The sequence below is a fragment of the Rhincodon typus genome, chromosome 1 (assembly GCF_021869965.1).
Source record: "Rhincodon typus isolate 14 chromosome 1, sRhiTyp1.1, whole genome shotgun sequence".
Classification (NCBI taxonomy): Eukaryota; Metazoa; Chordata; class Chondrichthyes; order Orectolobiformes; family Rhincodontidae; genus Rhincodon; species Rhincodon typus.
Genome location: NC_063332.1, coordinates 148,388,712 through 148,399,701, shown reverse-complemented (window position 1 = coordinate 148,399,701; position 10,990 = coordinate 148,388,712). Strand labels below are relative to the sequence as shown.

Sequence of the window (10,990 nt, the reverse complement as noted above, 5' to 3'; positions counted from 1 at the left end):
GGAGATGGATATCTAAAGATCAGAGATAGAACAACAAAGAGGTTTGTGAAAGGGGCTGGAACTGAGAGGAGTGAAGAGATTATGGGAGATGGAGGAACAGTGATAAGGTCATTTATTCATTTAAACCATATGATGAGAATTCTAAGACAGTGGGAACTGTAAGCCCTGTCGGTCTACAGTGTACAGGTGATAGTCGAGCAGGTTTGCAAAATAAGATAGGGCAGCGTAATTTTGAATGAGCGATTGTTTACAGAGGAATGAAGATTATATATTGGTCAGGAATGATTGAATCTGGAGCTGGGAAAGGAGTGAATGAAATTTTGAGCAGAATATCGGTTAATTTGGATCCAAGGCGGGTAATGTTATGCAGGTGGAAATAATTTTTTTGTGTGTCAATAAGAGGTTGGATGTTCAGCTCAGGATTGAGTAAAGATGAAGTTGCAAATAGTCTGGTTCATTCGCCTTTGTGAGCTATTATTGTGAAATAATTAACTGCTGCAATACATGCTGATACTAGATGCAAAGATAGATTGTTTATTCCCTTGCACTCTCATCTTTCACATTGATAAGCAGAAAATTACTATTCTGCTTTAACCCTGATCTTAATAACTATGAAGCAGAAGGAAATATTAACCCTTTGAGTATTATATTTCCTTCACAGCTTTGAAACATGAAATGTTCTAACATCTGCAAAGGTGATTTCCTGCTTGTTTAAGCTGTGGAGTGTTAGACAGTAAATTAAATGAATGTACAAAACCTGAAGTTATAATTTAAGGTGCATTACTCTGAGTTAAATGCAAAATGTACATATTTATGTGGTCTATCTATACGAAGAAAAGAGAGCCAAACTGTGAAATTCATATATTGGCTATATTAAAGAGTGTACTTTCAAAAAATTTGTATAACTTTTCTCTCTCCATTATTTAACCATTTTATTTAGAGGTTTAATAGCACATCAGAAATACGAGTTAAAAAAGAATGTCATATGAACGCAGATATCAAAACAGGAATGAACAGCCTACAATATTAGCATTATTTTATAAACCATTAAAACTATGTTGCGTTCTGTAATATGATTTAATTCACAGCTAATGTTTTGTTCTCTATGTCAGGAAAGTGAAGGTGATGGAAAATAAGTATTCTGCAACTTTTGTGCACACCCTCACAGCAACAGTATAAAGATATAGCTTGAACACCAAATAATTCAGCTATGAACAGCTAATGATAAACATTTGGTAAGATCTGCATTACATTGGATCAAACAAAAGCAATTATAGACGGATATTACTACTTCTCTCAATATATTGTTTTGTAATGTGCTAATATTCCCTAAATTGTATCATTTTGTAGATAGAAAAGACACTGGATCAAATTTATTCTAGCCAGAAGAATGTGACACTTGGATGCCTGGTGTCTTTGGAGGTGGCCTAGTCTGTCTGAGGGCTGGACTGATTAATATTCAGATGGGTAAAGCTGGAGCGTCCTGAAGCAGGCCACCAGCTGTGAGTCAACACCAGAATAATGTGGGTCCATGGGAGGCTTTGAATGTTATTGTTGAGGGAATGGCTTTCAGTGTGGACATGCAGTGCACGTCTGAAGAACATTGTTATGGTCACATCAATGGCAGCTATTGGCCATAGGTCATTACCTACTATTTCAGATGAGCTATCATGCCAATTCCACCAGATGTGAGGGCTTAATATTTATCTCCATAACTTAGAAAGTGTTCACCAATACCTTTAGTTGCTAATAGTTGCTCCATGCTTTGGGAGCAGAAAAATTCAATTGTCTTGATGTTAACTGGGATAAGCTCTTTAAGTTATGAGCTCCTTCCCTCGTTAATCTTCTGGTTTGGGGTTTGTATGTATTGTTTGAATTGCTTATTGGGCTGACTTTTTTCACCTCTTTATACGTAAATATATTTCTTGAATTTGGATTAACATCACAATCTCCTAGTATGCACATTAGCTTTAGCCATAACATTTTTTTTAACACAATCAGCTTCATCTCTAAGTGTTGAATGCCTTTGCCTGGAATTGTTGTGCTATATTTTCATCGAAATTGTGAAGGCAGAGCAAGTGCAGCTGGTGGAAAAAACAGGGCTGAAATTTGGCTATCAACTGTGTTGTCTGCATTATAACTTAGCTACTCAGGCTGGGCTCCAAAGCCTTATTTTGAGACTTTCTTTTTAAATCCTTCAAAGTGATTATCATCGGTCTCTGCTGGTCAATGACAATTAGTGATGTTGAAACAGAGCCCATGAACCCATTGGTCTATTTATATTTCATTGCAGCAAAACTGGCTCAAGCAGTGTGCAAGCTACTATTCCAAAACCATCTTCTTTTGATTTAAAATCATCTTAGATGCTATGTTATTGAATATACACGATGTTTCCTGGTGACAAACTAGATCAGTGAATAAAACACAGTAATTAGCACATCAAGGTTCAAGTTGAAAATTCAATAGTTTTTCACATCTTACGTAGTTAATTTGAAAGGGTTCTTTTTCCAATGCATTCACGCTCTGAAGAAGGGTCACTGGAAACAAAACATTAACTCCGCTTTCTTTCCACAGACTTTTTCCCAGCAATTTCTGTCTTTGTTTCCGATTTCCAGCATCCACAGTTTTTGTTTCTTTTTTGTTTCTCAATTGCATTATTTGTTTATATCTAAAATTTGAATGCAGAGTCTTTTATTACTGATCAACATTGTGTCACTATACATCAAACAGTATACCTCTGATTCTCATCCAACATTTAGTATTTACTTCAGAAGAGTGCAAAGTGAATGCTAAACTTGCAGTAACGTCACAAGACAGATGACTGTGAAAGCTAGAATAAATGAGTTTTATTTTGTTAAAGTTTGTTGGTTTTGTTTCTGATAATCCATATTGCAACCTCTATCCTAATAAGATTGGAATGGGAATAATATACTGGAATAACATTAGTGTTTTTGTATATCATTAATTTTTCATTCATTATTAACTCCTGTTTCTGTGAACTCCATATTCTGTCCTATCTAATCCTTTTGCATTATTGGTGCAGTTCATCAACTCTGTTATCACCATTTCCTCCCTTGATTCTTAAATTCTCCCAGATCAGTCCTTCTCCATCTCCTTGTGTTATTCTAAAGTTTGTCAGCACAGGATTTGTGTTACCAATACAAATACCTTCAAACTGCTGCACAAAGGCTCCTAAAGGGATTGAACTAACGTATGCAGTTATGGATTGAATCACTCTGTACAAATAAGGATTTTTTGGCAGTATTTGTGTGTGAATCATGCATCATTAAGAGGGAGCTGAGAGATTATGGACCAGTAAACTGACTGTAGGCGAAGTCATCTGAGAGAATCTAACATTTAACAGTGCAAATTTAACAGCTTACAATTGGAAATGAACTGCTTAACATTGATTAATCAACAGAGCATAGAATGCTGTAGAGTATGATATGGGAAAACAATTGCAAGACAACAGAGAATCACGTTTCTAAAAGCAAGAGCTTGCTAAAATAATTCAAATAAATAACTGTTGTTTCTTAAACTTACTTCGTTGTGAAGGCAGCTTATACCATTCTTCTGAAAGTTACTGTCTAGTGAAAGTGGGGAATGCAAGGAATTAGATAGAGTGCTACGTTCATTGAAATACATCTCAACACAATAACATAAATATTGCTAAACACAGCCATGTAAATTTCCATGCGTAATTAGTAAGTCTTTAATATCTGTTTCCAATTACTCTGTTGCAGTGCAAACACCGTACTTGTAGCAGAGATAGAGATAGCTGCTCATTCCCCTACTGTTACAGATCAAATGCCCTTAACTGGCATATCTTGGGTTTTCACGATCAAGCGGGCTCCACCGAAGGCCTTCCTGCTGCTGCTGTTCAGGGACAGACCGAGTCTTGGGCAGGGAGCATGAGACATGGCTGTGTCTAGAGGGGTTAAAAAGATGAGAAATATGAACACCTTGAGAAGAGAATCCACTGTGATATGCCCTTTCTCCATCTCCTCTTTCATGATCCACGTACTGTTTCCTGCTAGCCAAGAACTGGAGAGTGACTTGGTTGCATGCCAGTGAAGTTTTCCTCTATTCTGCGTAAAGTGACAGACAGACAGGCCATTTGTCTGGGCCAGCATACACTTAATTGACTGTTGTATCACTTGTGCCATGGACATCAGCAGTTTAATAGGTTCTTTCATGCAATGTGTGCATCACTGGCAAGGCCAGCATTTGTTGCTTATCACAAATTAGCTTTGAACTGACTTGCTCACTAGACCATTTCAGATGAAAATGAACAATCAACCACATTGCTGTGGGTTTGGAATCAAATGTAACCTAGACCTGGTGAGGATGGCAGGTGTCCTTATCTGAAGGACATTACTGAACCAGATGGACTCTTCCAACACTATCAGTTTCACAGCCACCGTTACTGAGGCTAGCTTTCATTTCTAGATTTCGTATTTGAATTTAAATTGCACCAGCTGTCACAGTGGGGTTTGAATCCATATTCCCAGAGCACGTAGCCTGAGCCTCTCAATTACTAGTCCAGTCACATCAACACTCCAGCACCATCTTCCCTCATCAGTGCTAATGCCTGACACTCTGTGGAATTTATTCTGGAGTGGGACTCCTCCGAATCTCTCCAAGGGTGCACACTACCTCTGGGAATGCTGACAGAAGTGCACACATTTCCCGTTGCTTAGCCAAAATTTTTCTCTATGCGGTGGATGGCTTCTGAGGCTCAGCATTTTGGCAGAGCTGAGCAGAACTTGGAGTGTTCTGCGCCTTCTGATAGGGATTTTCCAATACTGTTACCATCTGAAGAACATGCTCCTCCTCAGGTGTGCTGTGTGCCTCTCTACATCACAGCCAAGCTGTCTGTACCACAGGACCACTGAGCTGAGCTGTGTCTATCGAAACTGGAGGAGGGTGCCCAAGAGTGATGTGATGGCACTCTCTGAGAACTCAACCTCCTCCCACAGCAGCTCTGCTCTATCACCCTGGAAGGACATGTGGAAGGTCAAAGACATGACTTAGTGTTGACATGGGGAAAGAGTTCAAACATAACATAATGAGTATCATTGCATTTCAAACAGTAACAACATCAATCAAACATGAGCGACTGTTAAATACTAAGTGCCAGTGCAATATTTAATGATATAACCCAATACGGTTGGCCTCTTATGTCTCTCTGTCACCAACATCTGATGCCTGTGCGACCCTTTTGATCTTTTGAATTTCTGCTTTCACTGTTGTCATGGTAACAAATTTTGCAGGGGTGTACCCACTTCCCTGTCTTTCCTTGCTTCCATTATGACCCATGCAGGCAGATTTCTTTCAATAGAGATTTTTCACACACCATGGCTACAGTCATGTTTGGGAAACCTGGAAGCAGCATGTTATTGCTGTGTCTGAGTTCTAAAGCCCACTGACAGAATAATGGGATCTCAACCCACAGCAGACGTCCCATTTGCCCCTTTTCAGCTAAAATGTAAACTGTAAATTGTTGCTGTTTTGTATCATCTGCAGTAGTATTTTGTGGGAAGTTTACAGCAGTTGGGTATTCAGATTAATCTGAAGAATTTTGTTTTACAACCAGTGCAGGAATCACTTCAGGGCTTTCTGAAGTCCTTTAATCTATGGGATTATTGAGTCTGCTTGAAGTGTCATTGTGGGTCACATCACACAGTTCAAAATTCAATTCTCTGGATGATCCTTCTCGTAAATCAAAGTTGCAGAAAATTTTATATTTTTTCTCACTAATCTTAAATGCCAATATTCAGCGGATCCTCTTCTATTTCTTTAAATTCCTTTTGGGGAAGCTGTTTCATGCAGGTGACAATTGTTAAGTTTGAACCCTGCGATTTTGAAAACTGCACTTGTTTGTGAGTGCACTCATTTGTGGAAATAGCCCTTTGATTTCAACTGCGATTCAATTTATTTGTAGTGGTGACAACTGGGAGAAACAATATTAGCTAGACTGCAGAAGCTTAGAGTTTGCCTTTCAGCAGTGCCCCAGGATTAGAAAAGTCCACCTGAAACACTGGGGTAGGCAGACAGGGTCTCCAGAACACAGTGAAGTGATTGTCACTTAAGTGCTCAAGTTATGGAGTGGCCCTCGAACCCACAACCTTCCGATTCAGGGAAAAGAGTACCACCAACTGAGCCAAGCTGACATTGATAGCATGTGTATTTAGCATACTTAAAATACAGATAATGTCATTGTGACTTATATTCATTTGAGTCACCCCAGTAATAGCTGGTTTAATTGGCATTTACTCATCATGTGATAATGTAGTCCAGCTGGGTATAATTCATTGCAGAAAATAATTACAGTAATTATGTTAAGTGTGGCATTACTGCACGTGGAAACACACCACTGCATGCACTGTGCATATGGCAACATTACCACACACAAGATAATTCTAGCTGCATCTTTGCAGGGTACTAATTTGGCTACCATCCGTTTAAACCAGTTCTGCTTCACATCAACAGGGCTGACAGTTTAGAACAAAAATTCCAGAATAAAAACAAGTCTTTATACATAAAATTCTTGCACCAACCAAGTATCTGTTAATTTTAGAATTGTCTGTGCAGACGCATTTCACTTCTCTTTCATTGTTTCAGACTCATTCTAAAACCCAACTCTTACTTTTGGGGATCTCTTCCAATTTGTTTTTGTCTAGATTTTTTTTTCCTTCTCATTCCTTTTCAAAGTGCCTTTGCCAATTTTGGGATATATAAATGCTAGTTGTTGTCATGTTTGAGATAATCCCGTTTGTAGGTGTCTCATTTTGTCACATGTCCACAAACAATGTCATACTTACTGTTGTTTGGCTGCAATATTTTACTCGAGGAAATAATGAATCACAACAACACTAGAAGCTGGAATTAAAATTATGGAGCACGCGCACCAATTGAGAGCTAACAATCAGCAAATATTAATAAAACAATCACAAACGAGAAGAAAAGCTAATTAAATCACTCAAGTTTTTTTTTCCAACTGCCTTTACAGATTATCTTTGTTTGTTAATAAATTGAGAACATATAGAACAACTTGTATAAAAAGCGGGTAATTAACATCTCCCCAGTATATTACCCACATTGGAGTTGTGAGAAGCTGATCAGTCATGATTTTAACAAAGCCCAAAGTCAGCTCATGTCCCTTTTGTAGAGTCAAACAGCACGGAAACAGACCCTTCAGTCCATCCAGTCCACACTGACCACGTTCCCAAACTGACCACGTTCCCAAACTAAACTAGTCCCACTTGCCTGCCTTTGACCCATATCCTTCCAAGCTTTTCCGATTCATGAACTTATCCAAATGTCTTTTAAATGTTGTACCTGCTTCCACCACTTTCTTTGGCAGTTCATTCCATACGTGAACCTCTGTGTAAGAAAGTTGCTCCTCATGTCCTTTTTAAATCTTTCTCCTCTCACCTTATAAATAAGCCCCCTAGTTTTGAACTCCCCCACCCTGGAGAAAAGATCCTTACTATTAACCTTATCTATGCCCCTCATGATTTTATAAACCTTAATAAGTTCACTCCTCAGTCTCTTTTGCTCTAGTGAAAAAAAAAGTCTCAGTCTTTCCAGTCTATTTTTATATCTCAAACCCTCCATTCCAGGCAATATCCTGGTAAATCCTTTCTGAATTATCTCCAGTTTAATAATATCCTTCCTATAGCAGGGTGACCAGAACTGCACACAGTACTCCAGAAGAGGCCACACCAACATCCTGTACAACCTCAACATGATGCCCCAACTCCTATACGCACAGATGTTGCCTCCCTATCATGGCACTAGCATCTGAAAAGCTTGTGCGAGAAGCTTCGCTGCATTTTTATCAGGTGACGATAGAGACAAAGAGGATCAGGGTTAGAAGAAGTCCATTTATTTTTACTTGCATTGTGGGATCAAAAAAAGCAGCGGAGATTCGTGGACCTGACGAGGAAAGCGGAGGCCTTTTTTCCTGTTGATTTACTCCACCATCCTGATCGTGAAAGCTCTATAAGTTGATCCCAACAGATGACCATTCCAACACCACGACCCCCTCGCAGTAACCTGATAGACCCTGCGCTACATGATTTTTCAATGCTCCCTGCAGATGTCTCACTAACATCATCATGTCACTGAAATCATCAGAATCACAAGCCTGTAAGGGCCATACAGTCCCCAGCCAGGATCCTGGCCAAAAAATGCCTAGCTAAGTAGTTTAGTTCATTCACAAAGTTTTTGTTTGTGGAACAAGAGGAGCAGGAATGCTTCCCGGATCACAGACCTACCCTATCTTTAATTCCTCCAAAATCCTTATATACTTTGGAGGAGTCTAGTTGCATCAGTCACACACACCCACCAGAACTTCCCTCAGTTTTCCATTTCTTTTTCTTGTTTAGATATCATTCCCATTGACTTTGTGCAGGAGACAGCTAACATGGCCAAACAGCTCAAAGGTACTGGCAGTCACACTTTGGATATTGGATGCTTTGCCAGTCACTTCAGCCCTGTACACTTTTGTCATGGTTTGAGAATTGCATTGAGCAATTTGTCCACTTCAGGCCTACCATACCCAACAACCCAAGGAGAATAAAGGCATCAATTGTTTTAACAGCACATGCAGCAGACCTACATGAATGCTTCTTACTAAATCTTTGCATTCTTCCCTGAAGCAGTTCGCAGCTCTAGAGATAATCAGTCGCATTCTGAGAAAATAAGAATGTATAATCAGGAGTAGGCCACTCAGCCCCTTGATCCTGCTCCACCATTCAATAAGTTCATGGCTGAACTGTGACCTAATTTCATATGCTTGCTTTGGGCCCATATCCTTCGATATTCTTGTTTAACGAAAATTTGCCTTTCTCAGATTTAAATTTAACCATTGATTTAGCATTGACTGCTGTTTGGGGAAGAGTGTTGCAATCCTTTACTACTCTTTGTGTGTAAAAGTGCTTTCTAACATCTGTCTTGAATGCCCTAGCCCTAATTCTTTGACTATGCCTCCTGGTTCCAGAATCTTCAACCAGTGGAAATAGTTTATCTTTATCTAGTCTGTCTTTCCGTGCAAATATCTTGAAAACCTGTATTGGATCAGTCCTTAACCTTCCAAATTTTAGAGAAAAAAAGGCTTAATTTGTCTAATCTCTCCTCATACCTTAAACACCTGAATTCTAGGTATCATCCTTGTAAACGTGTGTTGAACTCCCTCCAGGGCTAAAACATCCTTTCTAAGGCTCTCGCAGAACTATAACTGGGGTCTATCTAAGATTTCCTTGTACTCCAGTCCTCTAGATATAAAGGCCAGCATTCCATAAGACTTCATGACTGTTTTCAGCACCTGTTTGTGACATTTTAAGGAGCTATGCACATGAACCTTCAAACCTCATTGCACATCCGATGTATTTAATTCTGTGCCTTCTAAAAACTACACTGATCTATCTATTTTCAGTCCAAAATGGATATCTGCACACTTGTTTAGATTAAAATCCATGTGCCACAGCTTTTCCCATTCACCTAATCCATCAGTATCCTGTTGTAATTTTATGCTATCTTCTCCGCAGTCTACAATGACACCCGATTATGTGGTATCAGCAAATTTGGATGTTTGACTTTTTATGCCATTATCCAAGTCATTAGTGAATATTGTGAATCATCAAAGTCCTAGCACAGATCCCTATGGAACACCACTAGCACATTTTGCGTACATACCTATTATTCCAACTTTCTGTTTCCTGCCACTCAAACAATTTACTATCCATGTCAGTAATTTGCCCTCAAATCCAGGACCTTCCACCTTAGCTAACAGTCATTTGTGTGGGACTTAATCAAAGGTTTTCTGGAAGCCCATATGAACAACATCCACCAACATTACTTCTGCCCACACCTTTGTCACGTCTTCAAAAAATGCTGAGGTTTGTCAATCACTACCTACGCTTCATGAATTCATATTGACTCTCTCTGATTAACCAAAATTTTTCAAGGTGATCAGTTACCCAATTCTTGATTATGGACTCCAGCAATTTCCCCATGACAGATGTCAGGCTAACTGGTCCATAATTCCCTAGTTTCCCTCTTAAAGAGCAGACTGGCATGAGCAAATTCTCAGTCCAGAAGTAGAACTCCTGAATCTAGGGAACTCTGAAAGATTATAGTTAGGGCATCGGCAAGGTGTTCTCCTACCTCCTTTAACAACCATGGTTTCTATTGTGTGGATTTGTCACTCTTCAGTTCCATTAATTTCCCCATTATTGATGATTTACTAAAGTTAAGCTTATTTCGACCCTGTCCCTGATCCTCTGTTAATTTCATTGGGACTTCTGGACAGTTATCCTCCTTTTCTGCTGTGAAAACTGAAGCAAAATAATTTATAGCTATAAATCTCCTAGAATCATAGAATCTCTGCAGCATGGAAGTAGGCCATTTGGCCCATCGAATCCACACCAACCCTCAAAAGAGTATTCCACCCAACCCACTACCCTACCCTATTCATGTAATCCCACATTTCCCATGGTTAATCTACCTAGCCTACACATCTCTGGACACCATGGGCATTTTAGCATGGTCAATCCACCTAACCTGCACATCTTTGGACTGTGGGAGGAAAGTGGAGCACCCAGAGGAAACCCACGCAGACACGGGGAGAATGTGCAACCTCCACACAGACAGTTGCCTGAGGCCGGAACATGCAGCCTTGAGGCTGGAACCGAACGCGAGTCCCTGGCACTGTGAGGCTGCAGTGCTAACCACTGAGCCACTGTGCTGCCCACAATACTCTGTATGTCCCTTACAAGTTCTCTTTCATAATGCTTTTTAACTGCTCTTAAAAGCCGCTTTATGGTTGTTTTTGGTCTTCGTGCTTGTTCCATTCTGTAGGATCTGTACATTCTTTATATTTTCATAAGCCCTTTTTTAAAAATGTTATACTGTCCCTTACCTCCTTGGATGTCAATGGCTGTTTTATTTTGTGAGGTGGACCTATTCATAGGTAATGTCACAA

The 10,990-nt window shown here is 39.5% G+C and overlaps 1 long non-coding RNA gene across 2 annotated transcripts in view; it reads right to left on the bottom strand.

The window, feature by feature from the left end:
* Positions 1–1,063: 1,063 nt before the first annotated feature.
* Positions 1,064–10,990, bottom strand: part of LOC125484265 — a 69,785-nt gene continuing 59,858 nt past the window's right edge. The window contains exons 2-4 of one of the 2 annotated variants that reach the window (XR_007263106.1): positions 3,758–3,928; positions 3,544–3,587; positions 1,064–2,668 (exon numbers count right to left, since the gene is read on the bottom strand). This is a non-coding gene — a long non-coding RNA (uncharacterized LOC125484265). Of the gene's footprint in view, positions 2,669–3,543; positions 3,929–10,990 lie in introns of both variants that reach the window. The other variant, XR_007263103.1, reaches the window with a different exon arrangement.